The sequence below is a fragment of the Myotis yumanensis genome, unplaced genomic scaffold, assembly GCF_028538775.1.
Source record: "Myotis yumanensis isolate MYYU_CA2020_CCGP unplaced genomic scaffold, mMyoYum1.0.hap1 SCAF_10, whole genome shotgun sequence".
In the NCBI taxonomy this organism is placed as follows: Eukaryota; Metazoa; Chordata; class Mammalia; order Chiroptera; family Vespertilionidae; genus Myotis; species Myotis yumanensis.
The window spans coordinates 79,396,871-79,424,070 of record NW_027223761.1 but is presented as its reverse complement, the minus strand read 5'-3'; positions in this window follow the sequence as shown (position 1 = coordinate 79,424,070).

Genomic DNA, 27,200 nt, shown 5'->3' with positions numbered 1-27,200 from the left:
CTGATGCTTCCTCTGAGGCCTCACAGCTCCTTGAGCCCTTTCCTTCGGTTCCTGCCTTCAGTGAGCCGTGGTGCTCCTTGGGCACCAGTGAAGGCCTCCTTTAAAGGTAAAGGGGACAGTCTCCCTACTCCCAGCCTCTCAGCATCTGCAGTTGCAATCCCGCTGTGGCTTCCGATCAGGTGGCCCTCCACCCTATTCTAGGGTCTGGTCCCTCTCCCCAGGAGAATGTCATTTCTGTGTCCACTTCGGTTCCCTGGACAGCGGAGTATCACCCCTCCCCCCGCTCCTCCACCGCCCCCAGGATTATTGGTTCAAGGGCAGCTCCACTACCTCTTGTTCTAAAACTTTCAGAATCTGTGCACGGCTCCTTTAAGAAAGGAGCAACTGCGGCCCAAGGGGCGCCCGCAGGACCCTCTCCTTCCCCGGCATCGGCATGGGTCTGAGCTCGCTCTGCCTGTGGGCTTGCGTCTCCCTCTGAGGATCCTGGCCTGTTCCCTGAGCTCATCCTTGGCCTTTGTTCTGTTGACTTGCCCCTCTCTGACCCCAAACACGTGCAGGCGTCGGCCCTGGTCCACCTTTCATCCAGGCCAGATCGGACAACTACCACCCAGACACCCCGCCCGCCTGGGCCACTCTGTCCCTGCTCCTCTCTGAGCCAGCGCTCTCCTGTGGCTCCCTCTCTCACAGTCCATGCCCTTTTTGACCTGGACACCGAGTCCCCCGGGAGCTGTGCTGGGAGAGAATACAATGTCACTGCCCAGGGCAGCGCCCCCGGTCCCTCTTCTTCAGTGACAAGCCGGTGTCTGCACTGAACTTGACCTCCCCCCCGGGAGCCGTCCATGGAGGTCACTGCCAAGAGCTCAGGGTGCAGGCTTTGTCTGCCTTCTGGACAGCTCGGCATCGCTCGTTTCCGCTGAGATCCCCTGAAGCCTCTGGGAAGGGCAACCCGAGCGGTTCAAGCGGGCGTGCCTGGCTCCTGAGAGCAGCGCGGAGCCCTTTCTGGGGCGTCTGTTGTTCACTAAAATGAGTTGCACCCCGTTCTAGCGAAGGTGCTTTAAAAACGCCTGGGCAGTGGCCGTCCATCGGGGTAGGAGCGAGAGCACAGAACAGGAGTTACTGACCCACCACGGGCTGGAGCCAGCTCCTCACTCTTCGCCGGGCCTCGGGCAAGTCACCCGCTCCAGAGCCCGCGCCGCCTCATGTGGAAAATGAGGATGAAAAGAAGACTTTTCTGATGGTGCTGGTTTGAAGATCAAATAAAATAATTAATATGAAGGTGCATTGTGAAATGTCAGGAGCTTTTTAATGTTGACTATTAATAGTTATGTATATTATTATTATTATTATTATTAGCCTATGATTCCACAAGCTGCTTTAGCAAAACAATACAGAAACCCTGACTCCCATTGGGGTAACACCAGGGAAATGTATCAGTTCCTGGAACAGGAGATTCGAGGGTAGATCAGGCTTCAGGGCTGGCGGCCTCGGGCTGGCTGATCCGGCCTCACCTGCGCATGCGGAGGACTCTGAGGAAGGAGAGGCCTGTCTCCCCCTGGGGCTCTCCTGGGAGAGAGAGGCAGGTCCTCCCAGACCCACCGGCAGCCTTCCCCTCACATGTTGTTTTATAGGAATCAGTCACATGCCCTTTGCTAGAACAATCGAGGGCAGGGGACCCTAGAGCCACTCAGGCCCATCGATTTGCGGGAGGGAAGGTCTGGGCCATCGGGGCTCCAGCAGGAAGGACGGGTGATGGCGCTGAGTGGGCACAGGAGTGTGTGCCACGGACTGTGTTGCTGTCGTTATTATCACTCGGCGGGGCTCCGACGGCAGGGACGACTTTCGCCACGCACAGTGCCCGGCTCATTGCAGACGCTCCGTGAACATTTGTTAACTGAGTACGGGGCAGGTGAGGCGAGGTTCGGTGAGGACACCACCATTGCCGCCAATGTGCCTGGCCGCGCCTCGCTCTCCCCGAGTGCCAGCACCAAATGCAAGGTCTCCCACGTGGTAAGTGCCCCATAAAGATGTGACACGTGATGATTCGCGCACATTTTACAGAAGAAGTTATTCTTTAATAACAGTAGCAGGTACTCACACAGTGGGGCTTCCACTCCCGGTGTGGGGATAAGTGAGCACTGTTTATGCACTAATTCCTATAATTCTCACACCAACTCTGTGAGTTAGGTACTGTCATTATCCCCATTTTACAGCTGGGAAAACAGAGGCACAGGGTCCCGAACTAACTTGCTCTGGGCTACCGAGGTGGTTAGTGAGTGAGGCTGGGGTTTTAACCACCGTGGCTGGCTAAGAGTATGTGCTCTTGACACGGTGCCCTTATTGCTCATTCTTCAGCCTGCCTTCTGGCTCCGTCCTGAGGAGGGGACAGCTGTCCGGTGAGAGGGCTTTGCTGCTTCTCCCTCCCCCTGTGACTGTCCTCAGAAGACCAAGTAGACCACCTGTGAAGGGCCTCTCGTTGGGCGGAGGAGACTGGCAGCTGGAGGGAGTCTAAGTCAGGGCAGCAGCCTCCCTGTAAAGTCCTTCCTCTGATCACAGAGTCAGATAATTCCCACCTCCAGGAGCCCAGACCAACCGAGTGGCGCAGTTGTTTCAGGAGAAGCTGCCATTCCTCACAGTTTATCAGGGAGCCCCTGATTCAGCCCAGCCAGCCGCACTCCTGCTGGGAAGGGGACCGTCGGTGGGGCCGAGCTCTGCACAGCTAAAAGGGAATCCGGCCGTTGCCGCTGCCCAGGCTGGGCTCAGCGGTGGGCGCACGTGCGGGCCTGGTGTGTCTTGGTGATACGTTTCTCTCTCGGGGAGAGCCCGCCTCCTGGCAGCTCTGCTCCCTTCAGTGGCTGGGGGGCACTGGCCCTCATTAGCTCTGGTTTCACCTCCCTGACTTGGTCACAATATCAAAAAGTGTGTCAATGGAATAATATTAATAATAACGTTAACAACTATTTATTGAGCCTTTATTATGTGCCAGACACTACTCTACTGTTCTAAGCACTTTGCATGTATTGAATCATTCAAAACAAGACCCTCCTTTTGTCTCCACAGCGCAGGTGAGGAAACTGAGGCATGGAGCAGTTCAGTTCAAGCCCAGGTTCACGCAGCCACCCACAGCCATCGCTAGTGCTGCCCGAGCCCTGAGCATGGGAGCCCGTCTCAGGCCTTTCCAGGCGCTGTCTTTTCTCTCCCCGCAGCAGCCTCTGTGACAGGAAGCATTGTTATCCAAGGAAGCCAAGACAGAGAGGTTAAGTAACTTGCCCAAGGTCACACAGCAGCAAGGTGAGCTGGCACCCAAATGCAGGCACCTGGCTCTCACATCTTATCCCTTTTGCAAGAGTACGGATGCTGGTCACAGAAGCAGCTCAGGCCGCTTGTTTAATGCACTCGCTCCCCCCACCTTCCGTGCTTTCCTCCAGGGAACTCCTCTTTGGGTCCCACAGGAATCTCACGTGAGGAGACTAGAAAGGCTCGCACTGCTTTCTCCGAGCCTGTTTCACACAACCAGGCCCCTGTGGCTGGAAGGGCTCCTGCGGCCGCTGATCTTTCAGCTCCGGCTCCAGGTGAGAGGGCTCCAGCCGGCCTTGCTGTCCGTGGGGCCTCTTCTTCCTGGTTGTTTCCAGGGAGAGAGGAACTACCCCCAGTGAAGACACAAAGAGCTGCCTGGACGGGAGGTCAGAGGGACCTGGCTCTGACCGCGGCCTGGGTGCCCGGGAAGCCGGGGGTCAGGGACCCTGCAGGGACTGTCTGGAGAGCACCAGCCCAAAAGGCCCGCAGCACCCGCCCGCCCCGCCCGCACCCCTGTGGCCCAGCGCAGGGCACAGTCGGAGAACAACTTGTCTGGCTGTGAGTAATGCCTGGTAACTAAGTGCTAATTAATTTGCTATTGCATTTGAGTTAATTTATGGTGTGTTTTCTTCACCAAGTATATTTTAATTAAGCAGACTAGAACAAATGACAAAGTAATTTCCAAAAAATTAATTTTCAGTAAACACACGCTATTGTTTTTCTTTGTATTGATGATAAAATTTAGAGTGATGCTTCCCTCACCCCCACTCCCTCATGTTCCCTCCTCTAACTATGAAGTTTGCGCTTAAGTCAAGCTGTTGGAGGCGGGCAAATTAGCAGGCAGGTGGGGCCAACAGGACCCCAGAGAGAGCCTGGGAGAAATCAGGCGCAGGCCTCCAAGAAATCCGCCAATCGCTCCCTCACTTCACCGTGTGCCATTCCATCCAACGCTCACGGCTCAGCAGCTGGGGAGGGAAGGGGGCTCTGCGCTTGCTCTGGTAGAAACGCTGAACAGGAAAGCAGGCGCCGAGGCGTTACATTACTACATTTGAATTAGTCAAAGCGCACAACAAAATCAGAAGAACAGGAGAAAGGACGCAGGAAGGCATCTGCTTTGCAGACTTCCCACGTGCTGCACTGGAAGTGCCCCACAGATCCCTGGATGAGGAAACCGAGGGCCCAAAGCCATACGACCAGGAAGTCGGATGTACAGCCCACTTTGTAGCCCTAGTGCTCTGCTCTCCACATCGTCATGCTATCTCCTCAGTTACATGTGGAACAAAACGAATTTTGAAATCAGCGTGCCAGGCCGTGCTGGGTCTGCTGCCTGGGGTTTGGCGTTGGTACTGATCCGTGTCTGGCTTGATTAGGAGTGGGGAACGGGGGTGGTGATGGTGGCCACCTGCAGCGGACGGATAAGATTGGGGAAGCCATCCAGAGGCCCGTCTCAGAGGGAGGCCCTGGAGACCAGGGCAGCCGAAGTGCAGGGCTGAGGAGGCCACAGGCTGAGCAGGAGCTCAGAGGGTGGGCTCCTCCCCTACTGTCCCAATTGAGCCCCTCCCTCCCTGAATCCACAAAGCACTGGGCACAGGGGAGGTGAGCTCCCTCACTCGAGAGACTGAAAGCATCAGTTCAGACCCAGGGTCGCTGGCAGAGGTAAGGGTGCCCGCCTGGGAGCAGAGCCCGCGCCCCCCCCGAGGAAGAAGCTAAGCAGAGGGTGGCCTGGGGGTTGCAGGGCCCTGCTGTTCTGCTGCAGTCACTCGGGGCTCCTGGGAAAGCGTGCATGTGTCCGGTCTCTCTGTTTCAGGCCCTAAGTTTGACAGGGCCCGAAAGGTCTGGTGCTAAGCAAATGCTCGGTGACCAGCGTCTTCGATGAGAGTCAAAGGGAAGCTTACTCCTGAGGGGATGGCTTTCCCCCAACCCCAGCCTGGGCGTGAGCCAGGGGGAGGGGGCCCAGGGCCTCCTGGAGCAGAGCTGGCTTGAGGGGCACGTGGGGACCGGACAGGAGGAGAGTCGGCCCCTCTGGTGTGAGTCCCAGACACCCAGCACCCAGCCCTCTGCAGTCAAGGCCACCCGCATGGTGAGCTGCTTTGGGAACACTTTCAGCCAGAATGGGAGTAAGGCAAGGAGAGGACAGGCCTTGGTTGCTGGTTATGCCCACAGTGTTGGGTAAAGACAGAACTGCAGGGAGGCCAGGAGGGAGGGAGCGAGCCACTCCCTGACTCCTGGTCTGGGTCCTGGAGGGCAGGCTGTCCACGCAGCAGGCTGGGCTGGGAACCTCCGCTCCTCTCTGAACTCCAGAGGCGGGCTCTGGAGGGGGCAGATGGGAATCCGAGAACCCCTGTTCCCCCCTGGCTGGGTGCCTGGGTCCAACTGGCCTCACCTGCCATCTGTCAGCCAGGAAGCTGGGCGCACCCTGGGCTGGGAGCAGGGTTGGGTGGGGGCCCTGGAGGTGTGGGCTGGGACCTGAGGCAGAGCCCAGGGCTGGTGCATCTGCCACCTCCTAGCACAGCGCCTCTGCTGCTCTCTGGAGAGGGCTGCTGGGCGCCTGGTCCAGGTACCTGATGAAACTCTCATGGAGGAAAAAAGAAATAAAATAAACGTTCTGCAAAGAGATGCTTAAGCAACCAGGCACTGAGGGTGGCTCCCGCAGAGCTGCAGCCACAGCCCCGGGGCCAATCAGCACTGAGTGTGGCCAGCACCTCCAGTTCCCAGAGGCCTCAGACCCCCGGGAAGGCTCAGCTGTTTGTTCTTTTCTCTTTCTCGTCCTCACTGTGCTTTATCACATCAAATCCAATCTGTGCAGGAGGGAGGGGCCTGCAGAAGGGGTGGACTAGGGTGGGAGTAAGGGGGTGGGGTGGGGGAGGGAGGTGTGCTAGGAGACAGGCTCTGCTCCCCTGCGAGGCATGGACTTCCGGAGTCTGTTTGGAGTCTGATGCAGAGACAGCACACCTAGGCTTTCCTTCTGTCACTGAGGAAAGTATTATGGACTATGAGGAAGGTGTGTGTGTGGGGGGGGGCGCGGATGGGGGAGAGGTGTGGGGAGGGCTCCTGCCTGCTCCGAACGACAAGTTCCCAGAGGGGTCTGAACAAGGAAACAGGAGATGAAGATGATGGTGATAATTGCTATGTGCCAGAAACTGTTTTAGGTGCTTTAGTGCATTTTCTCACTTAAGTTTCATAACAATATATGAGGAAGATGCTGTTAGCCCATTTTACAGATGGGAACAGCCAGGCACGGAGGAGTTAAGTTAAATAGCTGCCCAAAGTTATACAGAGCAGGGACTTGAACGGAACTCGACCCCGGGCTTGTGTGTCAGCACCAGCTGTCTCTGAGTAACCAAGCACCGGAGGGGTGCGGTGGGTTTCTTACCGAGGCGTGGGCGTCAGGGGAGGCCTTCCGGAGCAGGCGGCATCCTCACCGAGTCCTCGGAGACGCTGGATTTGTCCAGCTCCATAGCAAAGGGCAGGGTCACTCCCAGCACAAAGGACAACATTTAAAGCCCAGGCACCCTCTGGTCCCAGGTGAGGTTGTGCTGGGCTCACTTCCTCTCCTAAACCCGCCGCCCACAGAAGCCAGTGTGAGCTGGCTCAGCCAGGCTCCTCCCGCAGAGCACGGGCAGGATGCTGACCCCCTGCAGCTGTGCAGATGTTGAACTAATATGTCCATTAAAGAAGCAATTCAGGCATTTGCATCCTGAGCCTTGCTCCCTCCCCCACCCCGGCTCCCCTGGAGGGTAGGGCTCATCTTCTGGAGGGATCCATCTCTCCTGGCAGCCACATGAGCTCTTCAAATCAGAAGAGTTTTCTCTGGAAATTAAAGTAATTCATTTTGCATCTGTAGTCAAAGGCACATCCACACCCTCTTAATAAGATGGTCTCTATTTTAATTGGCTTTCTCCATAGCTAATTACCTATCAGATAGAAGGCTCCTCCTTGCGTGGAGGGCATTTACGCATCAGGGCCTGGGCATGGGCATGGGCATGGGCATGGGCATGGGCAAGGTCAGGGCGATAACACTCTAGCAACCCATCATCCAAGTGCAGGCCGTGGGGCCAGGTGGGGTACGGCAGAGGACTTGGGAGGTGGCCCCCTTGGGTAGACCAGGAGGTAATGGAGGGAGGGGGCAGTGGCTTTCTGAGCCCCCATTTTGCCAGGAGCTGGATTCATCAGGAGTCAGGGCAGCAGCTGCCTGAGGTTCCAACCGCAGCTGGCAGACAGGAGTTGGGGGATCCGAAGGCCTCAACTCTCCAGCTTCCAGGGAAGAGCGGGTCTTCCCTGGTCCTCATGGCTGCTCCTTCGCTCTCCATGCAGGGCACTGGGAAATGAACTGTCTGTAGAGACCATGGGTGTAGCCTCTTATCGCCCAAAGGGGCTTGGAGTCCAACCTCCTAACTTTTCAGAAGAGGGAAAGGAAGCCCAGAGAGGAGAAGTAAGCTGCTTGAGGGCACACAGCGAAGTTGGGACTCGCGCCCAGCTCTCCAGTTCCCAAATGCATAGTGAGCAGCTGGTCCGGGAAAGGTGCCCTCTCTCTGGGCAGGGCTCTCTGCCCCCTGCTTTGCATTCCTGTTTTCTTTAGAAAGTGGGATTCTGGAGTAGGGCAGTGCTTGTGAGGGACTTCACTGTCCGCATCTGCCCCGTGGTCCATTGAGAGAGACAGGCCTGGAGGAGGTGAGGGCAGAGTGTGCCCTGCTGTCAGGGACGATGAGGGCTGAGCTGTTGATCAATGGCTTCTGGTGGTGACATCCACTGAGGCTGTGGCAGGAGCTGGGCTCTTGGGGTCACGTGGGTCAGAGAAGAGCAGGTGTGTGTGCGTGTGTGTGGTGTGTGTGCACCAGCGTTCGAGGATGGGACCCTGGCCCAGGGACAGTGGCAGTGATGTGTAGTTTCTCTGCAAGAAGCTTTATGACAAGTTCTTCGAAGGCTTCTTGTCCTCCGGGCCTTTGGTACCAGTCCCATCCCTGCAGCTTTGTCCCTGCAGCTCTCATCCCTGCATCCCCCAGGGGAGCGAGGGAGACTCTCTGAGGTGCTTTCCGTTGCACATCTCAGGGTTTAGTGGAAAGTACGTGAATTCAGTCCAGCTTTGCCTCTTACTAGTCATGTGACCTGAGGCCAGTTACCTGATGTCTGTGAGACCCAGACTTTTCATCTAGGTGAGGGGACTGCTGTGGGTGATCACATGACACAGAACATAGCAAGGTATTCAAGACACAGCAGTTCCCCTATTCCTAGGCTCATTCCACATTAGACTGTAGCCTCCAATAAAGGCTCCATATGACCATCCTATCTAATAATAGACAAACATGGTAATTAACCACAACTTCGCTACCCTTCTCATTGACTAATACGGGCGATATGCAAATTAACTGCCAACCAAGATGGCGGCCGGCAGCCAGGCAGCTGAAGCAAACATGAGGCTTGTTTGCTCCAGTGACGGAGGAAGCCAACATTTCCCGCCTGCCTCGCCCTGCTCTAAGCTACACTCTAAGCAACAAAGTTGCAATTATAGAAGCTAAACAAGCTCCAGATACCTGCTTTCAGCCAGCTTTAGCCTCAGAGCTTAGAGCGGCAGTGATGGCAACAATGTTTCAATTATAGAACTTAAACAAACTCAGATACCTGCTTTCAGCCAGCCGAGGTCTCAGAGCTGGAGCTGAGCCTCAGAGCTAAAGCAGGCTCTCAGCTCCAGTGACAGCTATAGAAGGTAAATAAATCCCAGAATTAAAAAAAAAAAGTAAAAAAGGAGAGGTTGGGAGCTTCAGTCACCCGCCAGCCTGAAAACGGCCCTCAGCCCCTCACCCAGACTGGCCAGGCACCCCAGTGGGGACCCCGACCCTGAAGGGGGTGTGACCAGCTGCAAACAGCCATCATCCACTCATCCAGGCTGGCCAGGCACCCCAGTGGGGACTCCCACCCTGATCCGGGACACCCTTCAGGGCAAACCAGCCGGCCCCCACCCCTGCACCAGGCCTCTATTATATATAGTAAAAGGGTAATAAGCAAACTGACCCTAACAGCAGAAAGACTGGGAATGACTGGTCACTATGACACACACTGACCACCAGGGGGCAGACGCTCAATGCAGGAGCTGCCCTCTGGTGGTCAGGGCGCTCTCACATGGGAGGAGCTCTGCTCAGCCACAAGCCAGGCTGATGGCTGCCAGTACAGCGGTGGTAGTGGGAGCCTCTCCTGCCTCCTCAGCAGCGCTAAGGATGTCCGACTGCAGTTTAGGCCTGCTCCCTGCTGGCAAGTGGACATCCCCCAAGGGCTGCTGGGCTGCCAGAGGGATGTCTGATTGCCATCTTAGGCCCAGTCCCCCAGGGAGCAGGCCTAAGCCAGCAGGTGGTCATCCCCTGAGGGATTCCAGACTGCGAGAGGGCACAGGCCAGGCTGAGGGACCCCCCTCCCCTCTGAGTGCACAAATTTTTGTGCACCGGGGCTCTAGTCTACTAATAAAAGGGTAATATGTTCATTAGACTGGATAAACCGGGCATCTTCTGGACGTCCTTCCAGACATCCTTCTGGACAAAGCTGCAGCAGCTGCCTGGTAGCCTCCCACAGAGGGAGGCCATGGGTGGCAGCAGCAGCGGGGCAATTCGGGGCCAGGCCGGCCACTCGCTGTCCCCAGATCTGCCCACCACGGTTGCCTCCCACAGAGGGAGGCCACTGACTGTGGTGATGCAATGGGGGGCGGGCCTGGCCGCTCACCACCCACGCTGTCCCCTGATTGGCCTGCCCGCCAGTTGTCTCCCTCAGATGGAGGCCAGACTGTGGCTTAGGCCTCCTGTGGGGAGCAGGCCTAAGCCATCAGTAGGACATCCCCTGAGGGCTCCTGGACTGTGAGAGAGGGCAGACTAGACTGAGGGCCCCCCTCCCAGTGCACAAAAATTCGTGCACTGGGCCTCTAGTTTTCTAATACATAGAAGTATAGGTAATACATATTTCGTTAACTCTAAATCATCATTCACGAGTTGGTAGTAGTTTTAGTATCATAAGAAAGGATGACTTCCATAGGTGATGGGTCTGTGTTAAGCCAAACCCTCAACCACACAGGGCAGAGTGGAGCACAGCATTCATGTTAGATCCTGAGGCAGCAAAGAATCTTTTTTTTTTTTTTTTAATATATTTTATTGATTTTTTACAGAGAGGAAGGGAGAGGGATAGAGAGTTAGAAACATCGATGGGAGAGAAACATCGATCAGCTGCCTCCTGCACACCTCCTATTGGGGATGTGCCCACAACCAAGGTACATGCCCTCGACCGGAATCGAACCTGGGACCCTTGAGTCCACAGGCCGACGCTCTATCCGCTGAGCCAAGCCGGTCAGGGCGGCAGCAAAGAATCTTGACTTTGGGGGAAAGTATCTGAACAGCCGGGATCCTTGGCTTCTGCTCAGCCCTGATTGGGCTTTGGGACATGAGGGACATCCACAACTCAAGGTTGACATAGTGTGGTGGTTTCATTAGCCGTGAAACCTCAGGAAAGTTACCTGAACTCCCTGGGCCTTGGTTTTCTCACCTATAAAATAGGGACAATAAAATACATCACAGATGAGACCTCAAGGGCTTAATGCACATGAGGCATTGGGACACACTTGCACACAGTAGGCACTCAAGAAAGGTTAGCAGCTATTATTACTATTCGGCTGTGCTAGCAGACAGAACCAGCCCCAGCTCTGCCACTGATTAGATTTGGGACTTGGGGTTGCTGCCTCATCTCACTCAGCCTCAGTTCCTCATCTGTCAAATGGGGACAATAGTACATACTGTCCTGTGTGGCCGTTGGGAGGATTAAATGGATCAAGGACGTGAAGTATCAGTATGTGGCACAACACCCGGCACATGGCAACTGCTTAACACATTGGTTGCATTAAGTGGCGTCATGTGGCTCCTGCACTGCCCACTGAGATCGTCTCGTGGCTCAGGTCCCCGCTGCCCCCACCCCGGGCAGCCACACACTCCCAGACATGGTGGCGCTGCCCTAGAGAGTGGGCGTGAAGTGTCCAGACCGGAGGCTCTCCACTGGCATGGCGAGCTGCCTCACCAGCATGGAGCTCTGTTTCTCAGAGTGGGTTCATGTCTTTAATCCTAGCCGGTCCTCACTGCAATGCCATACGATACGGTGTGTATTATTAATCTCACTGTGGAGATAAGGAACGGGCTCACAGAGGTTAAGTGATTTATCCAGTCATTCAGCAAGTTAACTGCATGCTCAGGTCTGAAATTCAGGTTCCATGAGAATAATGAACACTTATTTATTGCTGCGTCACTAAGAAAGGCTTTCTCATTCGCTATCTCATCTGATTGTCGCAGCGAAGCCGTTGGGCTGGGGGCTGCTCTCCCTCTTCCATGGACCCAGAGAAGCGCTTGCTCACGATCGCCCTGTAAATAAATGAAGCAAATGGGCTTTAGGCCCATGTTCACTGACTTCGAGTGTCCTGTTCTTTCTTCTTGCCTTTTTCTCAGTCCTTCCTTCAAAAGCCAGCTTACAACAACGACAACACAAATAACACCCCAGCTAGCCAGGGCCCAGGGGAGTAGCTGCCTTCAGACAGGCAGCCACACTAACTCGTTGACAACAGCAAGGAGCAAGGTCCCCACACATAGCCTGCCCCCCCCCCCACCCCCTCCCCCTGCCAGCTCCCTGCTGGAGGGAGCGATAATAGGCAGACAGGCTGCACACACAGTGCCTTAAAGGGTCCCCCTTTGAGAGGCCTGGCACACAGGTAATTGGAAACAGTGGAGCCCTCACAGGAGATCTGGGCTTCAGGTGCCCTCCTGACCCCGGGGCAGAAGCCTCCCCAGGAAATAGGAGGAAGGGACCCACCGGGATGCTGCCAGCGACAGAGGGCTATTTGCCATGATGCTCGCCACACATTATGCTGAAAGTGTGACAGGTTTTCAGAGGCAGCCTGGGCGGGAACCATGGAAACCGCTTTGGGAAGGAAGAAGATGATTGCTGTTCGAGCACTAGTGAGAGAGAGAGGGTGAGGAGAGGGTGAGCAGGAGGGGTGCGCCCTCCCTCCCCACCAGGCTCGGCCCCTGCTCCTGGCCCCAGCTCCCTGGCCAGCAGGCTGTGAGGATCATGGCTCCTAAGGAGACAGCGGAATGGGTGAAGGGAGGTGGGGGCAGCGTGCGTGTGGTGACAAACTGTGATGGTTCCCAAGCCTGATCTCTGGCTCCCACACAAGCCCCTGTCAGAATAACAAGTCCCCATGTTTGAAGGCACCCAGGTGCTGGGCGAGGTGCTGGTGCCTCCCCTCCACCATCTCCAACCCTCTCAACAGCCCTGCAAGATGGTGCCTCTGTGTGGATGAGGACCCCGGGGCGGAGAGATGAAGCAACTGGCCTAAGTCACAGCTGCTGACAATTGAAGAATTGGGATCTGGAAGGATCTGTGTCCAGAGCCTGTGCCCCACCCATTACAACTCGCTTCCCTGCAAGGCAGGGGCGTCCCTCTATAAACCTTTACAAGCCAAGTTTTCCAGCCAGTCCGTGTGCACTGGCCGCGGGGCTGTCCGCAGCGGGGCTCTGTCTGCAGGGGAAATGGGCTGGCTGCGGGCACTGCGCTGTGGGTGCAGCCAGAGGGACTGGCCCCCACTGGAAGGCCTGCCTTACCGGGAGGCCTCACACGCCCTTTCCCTCCGCCTTTGGTATGGCCATCGCCTTGGCTCCCAGGCTCCTGGACAGAGACCCCATCTTCTCTTCCATCAAGAGGAGGGAAGAGGCTCTGGTGTGTGGGCCTTGGGGGGCAGCCCTGGTCGCAGAGCTGTTAGTGATAGAGAAGCTGGAGGAGCCAGAACCCATCCTGGGGGGACAACGCCCACATCCCAGATGCCATGGCGGGGGCTCAGCAGCCTCGGGTCTCTGAGAGCTCTGAGTTCTGTTCTCAAGTGACTGAAATCAGCCTGGAGCCAAGGTTTGTAGCATCAGTGCTGTGCGCCTGCTCAGGAGGGTGGCCTGCAGGACAGCAGGCAAAAGGCAATGCAGACATGCGGACACCGGAGACAGTGGGGCTGCCAGGTTCTGCGCAGGAAGCAGGGGGTGGGGGTGGGGGAGACCGTTCTGGGGAGAGTGGCTGAGGGTGGGGACAGACACAGAGACCTCGTCAGGGCCTTTCCCAGGGCTGGGAGGCTGCGCCTTGGGTTCCATGAGACGGTGGATGCAGGACGAAAGCTTCTGGGAGGATTCTCTTTACTCTTCTCCTCTGGGGCAAATGCAAATTGAAGAAAGACCCCACAGCAGCTGTGGTAGATGTGATGCCAGCAGGGCGTTGCGGATCTCATTTTTAGGTGCAGCATCTGCTTCTCTCGGTGACGAAGAATCGTGTTCTTGTCCTGTTCTAGGCGAAGCCCTTCGTGTTTGTGATCTCATCCCCATCCTGGGCCAAGGGTAACTTCAACCTCTACCCTCAGCCTCAGACAAGTCTTCCCCCTCCCAAGACCCTCCCTAAACCCTGCATTCCTCTTCCGCTCTGCACTAGCTCTTTCCTCTCATCATACATTTCTTGAAAAAGTGATCAACATGTGCTGTCCTGCTTTTATTTCATTAGCTCTCCAGTCCATGACGATGCGTTTATGTTCCCACTGTCCACGTAGCCCCAGGTGGGTGATGCTTAATGGGCATCTACTATGTGCCACAAGCACAGCAGATGTTGGATACGGCCAACTAGTCTCTGTTAGTAGGACCTTACTCCCATCCAGCAGGGCCGGCAGACATTGATGCAGGTGCCATAAACAATGCAAATGACAGGGGATAAGTGTAAAGAAGGCATGAGCCGTGGCACCACCAGAGCAAATACCAGGCAGATCTGACCTGGTTATCAGGCCAAGGACAGTGTCCTGTGGCCGCCTCATTGCCGAATGTAGTAGATGCTTTACAGTTGGGCAATGACTGTGGGATTGCCCTTGAGGGAGGCTTGGAGGAGTGCTCAGAGGGGCAGCAGAAGAGCTGTAGCAGAAGGTACAGACACCTGAAGCCAAGGGGTGAGAGAGTTCTTAGAGGGGAATCTTTGGGTTCTTTCTGACTAGAATGTCTTATTTCCCTTCTGTGATTGGCTATTGTCTAGTCTTTGTTAGGGAAATGAAAACTGGACCTTTTTTGGTAAAGGTTTCCCTAATTGCTTCGTGCCCATCCTGCCCGACCTACCCTATACTCTGTGCTAAACAGCACTATGCACATGCTCAGGATATTGGGCTGGGGTGTATTTCTCGTGTTTGCATTCCTTCCCCTCTCAGGAATGAGGGGAGCAAGGAACTGGGCAGGATGCAATAGATCAATCTTCTTATGCTCCCACCCTCCACTAGCCCAGCACACACTTAGCCTTGCATTGAAGGGAGGGATGGATGGAGGGATGGTGGAGGGAGGGATGGGTGGAAGGATGAGTGGGAGGATGGATAGATGGGTGGATGGATAGAGGGATGGAGGGAGGGATGGGTGGAGGGATGGATAGATGGGTGGATGGGTATAGAGGGATGGATGGAGGGATGGTGGAGGGAGGGATAGATGGGGGGTGAATGGGTGAATAGATAGATAGAGGGATGGAGGGAGGGATGAATAGATGGGTGGGTGGGTGGGTGGATGGAGGGAGGTATGGATAGATGGGTTGGTGGGTGCATGGATGGAGGGATAGATGGATAGATGGATGGGTGGGTGGATGGAGGGATGGATAGATGGGTGGGTGTATGGGTGGTTGGATGGAGGGAGGGATGGATAGATGGGTGGGTGGATGGGTGGGTGGAGGGAGGGAGGAATGGGTGGGTGGATGGAGGGAGAGATGGATAGATGGGTGGGTGGATGGAGGGAGGGATGGATAGATGGGTGGATGGATGGAGGGAGGGATGGGTAGATGGGTGGGTGTATGGGTGGGTGGATGGAGGGAGGGATGGAGGGATGGGTGGGTGAATGGGTGGGTGGGTGGATGGAGGGAGGGATGAGCAGATGCCTCTGAAGTCCTCTGCCTTCCTGAAGAGGCAGTGAAATGTTGTGGAAGGAACAAGGGCAAAGACTTGGAAGACCTGAGTTGGGGTCTGGCCGAATCGCTAAGAGTTGTGTCATTGTTTGCATTTTTCTTTACACCTTTGTGCCAGTTTCCCACTGGGTGAAATGAGGAAATTTGAAGGTTTGATTTCTAAGGCTCCTCCGCACCCTAAATTCCTATTTATTCTCCATCTCATCAAGGGAGATAAGACCTCCTCTTGGGTGGAAAGAATGTTCTGTCAGATCAACACATCTTTCCTGGCTGTCCAGCGGGCGGCCAGCAATCGCGTGCGAGAGCACAGTTCTATGAAGACAGGACGAGGAGGTGTTCGCCGCCTGCAGTGAAGTCACTGTTTAGTGGAAAAGGTAAGTTTGGGCACCTGCTAGGTCAGGAATGGTGAAGAGGAACGGCTGCTTCCCTGATCGCCTTTGCTCTCAGAAGCCAAGGCAAATGCCATCTTACCCTATACCCACCACTTCCGATTTTCTTGAGAGAAGATGTGGCGTCTCCCAGCTCAGCACCTCGCACAGAGGGTTCTGCTCTCTTTGGGAGACGATTCTAACCTTTAAGGGCCTGCCCTGGTTGCTACGACTAGAATCTAACCTGACAACAGACTTTCAAAGGTCCTGTCAATTTCATCACCTCCTCTCCGCTTCTCTCACCACTCCCTCCCTCACTTCACCCCCTTCCTGAGCTGATATGAGTCTAAGTGATGCTGTGTCACAAACTACCGAGTTGTGTCCGCTGGAAATGGACCACGATTAAGGAGAGAAGGAGCCCAGCCTCGCCTGCCCTGACACTCACAGCGGAAGTCTTGGCGATGCATGAGCATCTCTTCCTTCTCTCCTTCCTGGTGAGAAGAGGCCCACCTCTCACCATGTGGGTCCTCACCCACGGGAACAAGTGGGGGTGTCATGAGAGTGGCTGCAGGGGGTGACCCTTTGGGATTAGAATCGAAGCAGGAGCAGGCCTGCGTGGTTAGCCACATTGGCATAATAAAAGCTTTTCTATAGGAGAGGTGTCCCTTGAGGCCCATTTCAGTTCTGATGCACCGGTGGCTGCAGCATGTCTTTATTTGTCCTCCCCACGCCCAAATATTTCATCAAGCCTAGAGGAGTGGAAGGCCCCTGAGAGGGCCCTGGGTCAGGCACATTTGCCCAAGGTGAGCGCTCAGCGCCCTTGGCCAGCCCACTCTCCCCTCGCCTCTTGTGTGGACATCACAGATGCACGCTGCTTTCCTCTGTGTTCATCCTGCAGAGCTCTCAGGGCCAGTCGCATACTGACTGCCTTGCTCCTTCCAGCTGGCCGCCCTTGGTAGGAAGGCACCCGGGAGTCGGGGTGGAGGAGTGGCTGAGCCCTTATGAGGAGCCCGGGCAGGACTCTGCCGCCTGAACATCTGAGCATTTGGTGTGCGAGGCAGGGCCCAGGCACCGGGGCCTCCTTCCCAGGTCCAGTTGCCCCTGGACCGGCAGAATGAGGCGGGAATTGGTAAGGAGTCAGGGCTTGGGATGGTTAGCTATTGAGGATGGCACTGGTGGGTAGAACGGCATAAACCACTCACAGGCATAGGAAAGCCCAGAAGCTGAACACCCCAGGGAGCTGAAGGTCCCATTTCTCTACCTATTTCTGATTTGGTATCTTTTCTGTGCTATTGCCTTGAACTCATCTGGCAACACAGTGTCCTTGTCAATGTCATGCAGAACTTGGGGGCCTATAACCACACCACCCTAACTCTGGGGTGCCCCCTGGCCCCAGACACCCTGCTGTGTATCTGGATTTTAAGTTCACTAAAGAGCACCCCTCAACTCAGTCTACCCTCCTGTATCTCACCACCGCCTCCCTTCACAGGTGAAACTGAGGCCAGAGAGAGCAGTTGGCACAAGGATCGATGTGGTTCCCACCATCTTTTGCTCTTGCATTTCACGGCAGTCTCTACTTTGGTTTGGAGTTAGGGACTTTTGACCCATGGCAAAGGGTTCCTTCTGCCCATGAGTCTGGGAACCATGGCTGCCCTTCTCAAGGACATATGTTGTCCTGGCTTTCTGTGACCTTGAGCAGAGGTTGTAGTACCTGTGAGGCTCTCTGTGACCTTGAGCAGAGGTTGTAGTACTTATGAGGCCCAGACCCTTATTCCAAAGTGCCTGCTGGATACCTCTGCTGCTGATTCATTCTTGAATCTCCTTCCTGTATTGCTCACATTCAATCAACACCAAGTGCTGTCGATTCTGCCGTGTAAACACCTCCTCAATCAGCCCCTGCCCGCTCGTCTCTACAGCCACAGCTGTAGCTCAGACCTCTTGGTGTCTCCCCAGGATTATGGCCTCTTCTCCTCTATCTGCTCTCCCCACCTTCATTCCAGCCCTACAGCCCACCGTCTTGCCCCTTGGGTTCTTTCCCAGACCTGACGTCACTGCCCTGCCGAAAACCTTCCGTGGCTCTCCATCACCTTCAGTGAGCTGTCCAAGGACCTTCCCCACTTGCCTTCAGTCTACCTTTCTGGACTCATCTTCTGGAGTTCTCCCTTTCCCATCTGGACTCCAGCATGCTGAACTCTTACATCCCCTCAAGATCTTTGTTTTGGTACATCCTGTCCTCCACCTGCCTCCTTCTGCCCATCTCCCTGCCTGGCTACCGCTTACCCTTCCTCCTGACCGGGGCGTGTTCTCCCTTCTCCGTGGAGCATCCCCGTGTGCCCGGGAGTTAGAGCACCTTTCTCTGGGCTCCTGTAGCGCATCGCTCACACCTCGGTCACTTATACTGATCATACTGATCTATAATTACCTGTACACATGCAGTTCTCCCTCACTGAATACCCAACTCCTTGTGCAGGACCCAAGCTCCTAGCAAGACGATTGGCATAAACTGTAGATGCTCAACAAATTATACTGAATAAATGTCAGAAGTTTGCAAGCCGAGAGTGAAGGGTGTGTGGGTCAGGGGCCCACAAGGAGCCCTGAGGAGACCCCATTGTGTCTCCCAACGTCCCCAGTGGCCACTGTCTGTGATTTTCAGGGACTCCCCTGGTGAGAAATGTTTATTCCTGCTTTCTTCTCCTGTGCATACATTCATGAGTCTGAGGAAAGCCTTTGTGTGTGTGTGTGTGTCTGTTCCTGCTGTAGATAGCATCACCGTCACTGACGGCGGCCAGTCTGTGCAGAGCGGCCCTGCTCCTTCTCCAGGTGCCTCTGTCTCAGGGACTCAGACACGCCTGGTCTCTGGCCCACTTCGTGCAGGTCTGTGCGTGTCCGCGTGCTGGGCTGGAAAACGTGATCAGAGAGCGCAGCGCCTGGCCAGTTCCTGATCAGCCACCCGCTGAGGGAGGCTGCTGTGTTTTCGTGGCTGGAGCCGAGAGAAAACTCCCATGTGGTTCATGAAGCAGGGGTTCGCCTCAGCTGCCCTGGGAACATGGCATTTAGCTGGCTTTTATTTGGCGTGCGATGTTTTGTCCAACTCGAATGCATGGCTTTATGTGTTTAGCTTGTGTGCAAAGTTTATTCTCATAAACGGCTTATATTCTGTCTAGAGGGACTGTGAGTCCTGGCTGGGGTCTGTGAGCAGCGTGTAATATAATTCTTGTGTTTTATTAACCATAATCGCCAGAAGTCTCCAGCCACAAATATATCTGCATAGCGGTTTTTCTGAATTTCCAATTATTTTAACATTCAACATAAACTGGACAGGAAATTCATTTCCATGCGGTTGAGCTCTTTGTTCTCTCTAAGGTGAGAGCAGGGCGCCTGCTGTGTGACCAGGTCCAGGGCAGCAAGAGGCTGTTCTCATGACTTCTGCCGCCAGGCGTGGCCTCTGGAGCACGGGGATTGAAGAGGTTTGCAGGAGCTCCGTCCCGTTCACCTTCCACCTTCGCTGGGACCGACCATGGGCCTATGTGAGAACGGACGGAACACTCCCCACCCACCAAGTGTAGACTGTCAGCTCTTTTTTATTTTTTTTTAATTCGTTGTTGTTTCTCTGTCTATTCCTTTAATAGGTGATAAAATTGATTAAATCTCTGGCTGTAGATGACTTCAGAATATTAGTTGAGATGATATTGATTTTTTTTTCTCTTTATGAAGCTTTTCTGTAAAGCAAGCACCTGCCGACTTTCAATTATAAACTTTGGTTAAATTATGAACCTTTTAGCCTTGCATCAGAAGTGGAATCTGGAACCTGATTTGCTGGATCAAACCACATTAGTTGTGTTATGTTATTCTCTAAAAACACATTTCAGAGAAATAACTCCAATCTGTGTTGCATTTTATAGAGGACAATAATTGAATGGTGGCTGTTTGTAATTTTAGCAATCTCTTAACCTTAATCATATTTAATGGCTTTTCTCTCCAGGCTAACGGGGGAGAGGAAACAGGTTCCAGCTCCGAGTGTGACGGCGGCGGTCACGCACCCGGTCCTTGGCAGCCCTGCACATTCTTCCTCTCGGAATTGTTGGTTCGGGACAATCATTCAGCAGGGAATTACTTTCTCATCTATGAAATAAATGAGATGTTAAACTAGTTTTCTGCTTCCTGTGGTACAAATGTATCAGCGTGCAGCCCCGTGCAGCGAGGAAACAAAGGCCCAGGGCCTCCGGCGATGGTGCCCGCAGCTGGAGAGGGGCCGGGCAATGCGGCCGGTGCGGCCCGGGGCGGGGAGACTGAGAGAAATGAGCTGGAAAGGAGAGAGGCAGCGTGCTCCCCAGGTGCGGGAGGTGCTCCCCCCTGGGCACAGCAGAGCCACAGGGAAGCAGCTCTGGAATGGAGGTGGGAGGGGGTACCTCTGGGCCTCTGGGCTGCCACCTCCTTCCCGTGGAGAACAAAAGGACTGACTGGCTGCCGGTGACTCTGCGTGCATTTATCTTCAGACTCATTTCCACCCGGGATCCCACTGGCGGGGACAGCCTGCTAGGACACTGGGGAAAGGTGGGAGGGACCCCGTCCGTTTCAGAGACGGGGAGGCCGAGCACCCAGGAAGGGGAGATGATAACCGCCATCGAGTTAAGACTAAAGCGGCATGAAAACTCCAGTGTGCGGAGGGAGTGTAGTCTGAAGATCCAGGAGCCCTGGTCCCGAGTGGGGCCCTCTGCTGCTGCTGCTGCTGCTGCTGCTGCTGCTGCAAGGCAGCCCGGGCGCTGGAGACATGCCCCTGCTCCGAGCCTTCTCCTCAGGGGCCACCTTCGGCGACCTCAGCTCCAGGCTCAGAGGACCTGGCGGGGTCTGGTTTTCTTACAGGGCCTGCTCCGAAGGTGGGCTTCCTCCTCGGCTCCCTCCTGGCCACCTGGTTGCTGGCCCTGCCAGGCACTGCAGAGTCCCTGTGGAAACAGGGTCCCTGGGGCTTGTCGGTCCTCTTTGGGGAGGAGGAGGTAGAAGACTGGGTTGTGCTTCCTAAGCATCTGATCTGCCCCAGGGTGGGAGGCCTCCGGAACCAGCAGCAAGAGGTGGGGTGTTCTCTTTGCTTGTTTGTTGTTTTGAGCGCCTGTTAAATGCCTTACATTGTGCCAGGAAGGGTTAAGTCCATGGTCTTAGCTGACCCTGACAGTGAACCTGTGAGGTAGCTATCATCTGCCCGTTTTATTAGTGACGACACTGAGACCAGAGAGTGTGGTACCCAGCCAAAACTCACACCCAAAGCCAGCCCTACGCTTGGAATTCAAATCTGCCTCACCGGGCTTATGCTTCGTTTCCTTGGAGGAAACCTTATTTCCCCAACCAGCTAGGACCCTGATCATAGCTGCTTTGCTAGGCCTGTTAGTCAAGTATTTGTGTAATAACTTGATTTCCAGTTAACTGTAGGCTCCACAAGGGCAAGAAGCATGTCTTTCCTGGTCTTACCCTTGGTGTCTTCAATAAGCGTCGAATGAAGGAATACGCCGCGCTGCCTACTAAGCCCCTGAGCTCCAGCCCAGCCTGTAAGAGAAGAATGGATCTTGGGGGAGAGGAAGACTTTGTCTGCTCAGAGGCGTGCTGGGGCCCGACAGGCTGTGTGACCCCCCCACTCGGTTCCAAAACGAGGTCCTGGGGTTCCGAAGCCCATGCCTTGGGGCAGGCTGGAAGCTGGTGTCTCATTCTGGGGCTCAGTTTCACCCGAGACCCAGCTCTGCTGCGAGAACGGCTTTCACGTTGCCAAGGCCTAGTGTGTCGTTACTAATTAGGAAATTGCCTTTGGAATTGAAATATGTTTCACAGATGAATTTACTGCACTCCTCGCCGAGGTGTGATTCTCTCGTGCTTGTTGTGAGACAATCCCACCCGGAGGTGGCATATGGAGACACCAACATCTCTGCCGTCATAACATCTTCAGCGCTCAGCCACGCGCCAGTGCCTGGGTGCCCGCATGCAGCTGGGCTGGCCGCTGGGGGGTCGGGGGCCTGGATCCGCCCACGGGGTTGGGGGGCAGCAGCGGCTCCTACTCCTCAGTTTAGTGGCCTCTGCTGGGTCCCTGCTCTGGCCAGGGTTCGGAGAGAGGCCTTCTAGAAGTAAAGCGGGCTCAAACATATGCTGGGAGCTGAGCTGGAAACGCACATCCTCACTCGTGTTTATTTGAAATAGCACCGTTCTCCCATTAACTGGGATGATATTTTGGCATGATCAGAGAGCAGTCCCTTAATGTGCCTAATGTACTTGAAAATTGTTGACACCATTTAAAAAAAATCACCAGCAAATGGGAAAACGTAGGGTGAATGGGCCAAGAGGTCTTCCCTGCGCCATGATCAGGGCGGATGTGCGAGCTGTTGGCCTGTGGCATAGACCCTGGGAAGGTGTCAGCTCAGAGGGTCTTTGTGGATGACAAGTTCTCATCTGTGAAGAAAGCATGGGTACAACTAAGGCCCAGACAACGTTGTTGCTATTCATGCTACTATTATTACTACAGTATTACAATTGCTACCTATTACTATATATATTATCTTTTAAAAAATAATCTAGGTTTTTTAAAAAAATCTTTATGGCTGAAAGTATTACATATGTCCCCTTTTTTCTCCCTTTGACCCCTTCTAGCCTGTCCCGCCTCCCCAACCCCCCGCCTCAGGGCTCTACCACCCTATTGCCTGTGTGCATGGGTTATGCACATATGCATACAAGGTCTTTGGTTGATCTCTTTCCATCCACCCGCCACCCACCCCTGCCTTCCCTCAGATTGGACAGTCTGTTCCATGCTTCTATGTCTCTGGGTCTATTTTGTTCATCAGTTTATTTTGTTCATTAGAGTCCACATATGAGTGAGATCATGTGACACTTGTCTGTCTCTGACTGGCTTATTTCACTTAGCATGATACTCTCCAGGTCCCTCCATGCTGTCTCAAAGGGTAAGAGATCCTTCTTTTTCACAGCTGCACAGTACTCATGGTGAATGCACCATAGCTATTTTTACCCACTCATCTACTGATGGGCACTTGGGCTGTCTTCCCAGCAGCCCCTAATCTAAAGGGAAGAGAATGACCTCAGGGAGGCCAAGCGTTTTCCCCAGGTGACCCAGCTAGATGTGGAGAGCTGGGTTTTAACTTAGATCAGATGGGCCCACAGCCCATGTTCTTTTTTGGAGGGATAGACCCTGGGGGAAGAGTGTGTGGTGAGGGGGCGTGAAGACAAGGCCAGCGCGAGAGGCTGAGCTAAGCAGTGGCCTTGCACAGCTTCTGCGGCTGTTGGCCGTGGCGACTCCATTCTCCCTGGGCCTTCCCATCCACTCCGCGTATGCTTCCTGGCACACACCCCTCAGTAAATGTTTGCGTGAATGAATATCTGTCCGAACAAAGTGGTTTAACATCAACGCTGTCCTCTGAGGCCTCCCCAGGGGCAGGTGAGAGTAAGCGGAGGAGCAGGGCCAGGCATTCAGAGCCGCCGCCTCTGGAGGCCGGAGGAGACATCGTGCCAGGAGCTTCCCGCGAGGATTCGTGGAGGAAGCAGGAGCTCTGTGCCCAGTCTGGCAAGAGATCTCTCTCTCTTCCCCGCCCTTCCTCCTCCCACCCTCCCCCAGGAACCTGGGGTCTTACCTCATACCTGGCATTAACCAAGGGCAGAAGGCGGACAGTGTAGCCGAGTCACCTGGCTCCCCCAGAGGCCGGCCCCCTGCATTTTCTTGGTTCCGGGCCCCTTCCCTAAGGTAGGTGCCCTGCTCCTGCTGTGGGCCTCGCACAGGGGGCTCGGTCAGTGCCGTGGCTCAGCCACACCCCAAACCTATTCCCACGGCCCCTCCGCGCCCCTCAACCTGTGGGGTGAGGTGGGGGGTCAGAGGCGTTCCCAGAGAGACAGCTGCCTTCGCTCCAGCCCTAGGTGCTGCCAGACCTCCGCAAGCATTAGCACTGCATTTGTCTCATCACCTGGGAGCTCGCTCCTGTGTGTGTGTGTGTGTGCTCCCATCTGATAGCAAAGAGAAATATTAAAGAAAGCAATCAGCGCCCTCCTCCCCATCAGGAGTACAAATAACTTTGCTATCTGGTGAGCTAATGGCCTGCCTTCCCCTCCCCCGCTAACGAGCGCTTTCCGAGCTGCCTCCCGCGCTCCTAATTGTTTTTAAATGTCTGTGCTAACCGCTTCACGCCGAGAGCATCCATCTGCGTGCGGGGAACCGGAGCCACGCTGCCGCTCAGGACGACACATGTTTGCAGTAATTAAAAACATGCTTAAGAGGACCAGCCCTCTGCTTCCAAGACTTGGCTGCAAGGGTGAGGGCTGGGGCCGTTTCCAGCCGGTGCTGGCCTAACGGCTTGTCCGCTGAGCCCGCGTCCTCCAGCTCCGTGGCTCTGGCTCTCCACGGGGCTGTGCTGCTGACAGTGGTCTCCAGCCCCGCAGGCAGGGGCGTCCTCTGCAGGTGGTGCTCCTTCCCCACCCCCGTGCCGGTGTGAGGCCCGCACAGGGCCAGCGCCCAGTGCTCAGGGCCCGGAAGCCCTCAGTGAGCTGCTCGTTACCCGCCATCGCTGGGCTCGCCCAACCATGTGCAAGGCAGGCCTGTGGTTGGGACCAGGGCCGGCGGGAGGACACTGGGTGAACGAACATTTAGTGGTTCCTTTGGTCCTTTGCGTCCCTGGGGTCTCGGAGGGAAGAGGCTCTCGATGTGTCTCTGTAAGCGGGTGGCTGTGTTGTGCGCTGGGAAGTGTGGCGGGAGCTGGAGAGACCAGGAGCCATGGATGAGGCAGGAGCTACGGTGAAACCAGAGCTGCTTTCTGCGTCTGTAAGTTCTGATGACTGTTTGCCCGGATGCCTGGCAGAGAAAGGCAGTCCTGTGCCGTGTGAGGACATTTCTGTCCATGGGCCGCATGATGACGGGGTCCCACAAGATTATAGTGCGGCTGGAGAACTCCTCCGGCTCAGTGGCTGTGGCCGGCATAGCACCAGGGCACAGCGGTGGCACAAGGTGGAGAGGGGACGACTTTAGCCTCAGCGTGATGTGGACGACCAGGGAGCCCTAGCCACGGCTCCTGAGGAATGGGCGGACAAGGAGTGGCGGGAGCTGGCACAGCCACGCACGGCTGCAGGGGAGGCCAGAGCAAGGAGACTGCAGGGCGGGGTAAGCCGTCAGGAAAACTCCCAGGGGAGCGTTAGCAGGAGCTTTGCCAGACCTCAACGAGCTCCTTGAAGAGTTGGAAAACGTGGCTCCTACATGGACAGGTTTTCATTTACAGAGAGGAGTGTTCAAGGTGCAGTATCTGCTTACAAGCACATCTATGAGGAGAAAAAACAAGCAAACCAAGCAGGGTGCCATGGACCTGAAAACAGTGACGGCCCCTCACACAGAGCCCGGGCAGGTCCTGGGCCCGATTCCAGGAGCAGGCATCGTTGTCGCAGGAGTGAGGTTCCCTGAGAGCCGCTGCCCGCAGGCCTGCCCTGGGACAAGCTGCGGCGGCGAGGACGTGGTACTGACCGTCCTGCGCTGTGCAGCCTGGGCTACTGTGTGCGCCTTCGCTTTTAACACAAAGCTTAAAAAGTAAACGAAGGAAGATACTTTAAGAATAGAAAAAGCCTTATAGAATAAGGATATAAAGAAAGAAAATACTTTTGCACAGCTGTAAAACGTGTTTGAGTTTTAAGCCGTGCTATTACAACAGAGATGAAAAGTTAAAAAAAAATGAGTAAGTTTATAAAGTAAAAAGATTACAGTGCGCTGAGGCTAACTTACTATGAAGAGAAACGTGTAGAACTAGCTTGAGTGCAGCCTGGGACAGTGTCGGTGAAGTCCCAGCCGTGCACAGCGAGGCTCGGCCCTCACACTCACTCCCTGCCCCCCCACCCCCCCTTACCCAGCGACTTCCGGTGCTGTGAGCTCCATGCAGGGTAAGTGCCCTAGACAGGAGTGATGCTTTTTACCTTTCATGCCACATGTTTACTGTCCCTGTTCTATGTTTAGATACACAAATACTTACCCTTGTGTTACCACTCTCTACAGTATCGAGTGCAGTCACTGCTGACCAGGCTAGTGCCCTGGCGCAGTGGGCCGTGCCGTGCAGGCCCGGTGTGCAGTAGGCTGACCACGTAGCTCCGTGTAAGTGCCCTCTGCGACGTTCCGTGTGATGCAATTGCCCGACCGCGTGTTTCTAGGACCTTACCTGTGCCATGTGACGCCCAACTGCGAATGCTTCCCTGGGAATCAAAGGAGAGGGAGAGCAGAAACTCGAGAGCCTGAGGTTCACTAGGTAGATGGCAGCGGACAAGAGCAGGATGGGCAGAACGTGCTGAGGATGAAGCAGGGGTAGATACAGGATCGCAGGCGTGACTGTCTGTCCTTGAGCCAGAGAGCCAGGAAGAGGTCAAGGACATCATCAAGGACGCTCTAGTCCTGTGGGGCTGGGCTGGGCTGACTCCTGCCCAAGGGGCTCATGCTTCTGGCGAGAAGAGCGAGAACAGCCCTCAGAGCAGGCAGTGTCCGGCTGAGGGAGCAGTTGGCGCCTAGCGTAGCCGAGAGCAAGGCCCCTGACATGCCTGCGAGCGGACCCCAGCACCAGCTCCACCCCCAAGCTGCTCCTGGCCCAGCTTGGCTAGCAGAAAGCTGGACCTGCTGGGGGATTTCCCTCTGCTCTGGACTCCAGGCTTAGAAAATTCCTTCCAACCACAACTGTGCTCCCTCCCCCGCTCCCCCACCGGATGGGAAGGAGGGGTGTGTGCGAGGGTGCATAAAAACATAGATAAGTTCTCACAAACACATTTAGCCTACCAGACCCTAACTTCCCGTGGGATTAAGATATGCACCAGCTTCCAACAAAAATTGAACCTGGGTCCTTGTTTAAGCTTAAGCTGCATGAAAACCGTGCATCCCCAGGTCTCTAGCAACCAGGAAATAAATAACTAACTGCAAGGAGAAGCAGAACTCACAGAGCAGAGCTCTGAAGCGGTCTATTGCCGGGAGGAATTCTACCCCGTCCTCTGCGCAGGAGGTGAAGTTCACGCAGAGAAGCAAACCAGCAACTCCCACCCGGCTCCCTTTAACCAGCTCATTATGCGTGAACCTGAAAGACAATACCTGGTATGTTTTAAAGAGAACCACACTCATCACCTCAGGAAAGTCATATTAACATAATCTCTGGGAAAGAACAATGGGGGAGAAATGGTAGTCGTTGTTGATGGAACAGGTAAGTTTCAGTAGCATGATCTGTTGAATATTCATACGATATTGTTTTTGACATTTAAGAACTCAATTATCCGGTGACTAATCAGTCTTTTACAGGATGTTATTTTTGTGACTAGAACGGAAATACTGATAAGCCCCGAGAGGGCACGGTGCTCAGATGGCTTCATTAGTATTTTCCGACCCTGGCTTTCCTGGCACGCGTGTCCAGGGGAATTTATCCCTGTGACAGTGAGGGGCCGAGGGCCTGGCTGGAGTCAGCGAGTGCGTGGAGCCCAGATGCTATGCCGATTGATTCTCTCTGGTGATTTTTTTCGGCTAGTGAGGGGCAGCCAGGACTGTGACGAGCCCAAAGCTTTGTGCTCAGAATCAACTCCTGGCTG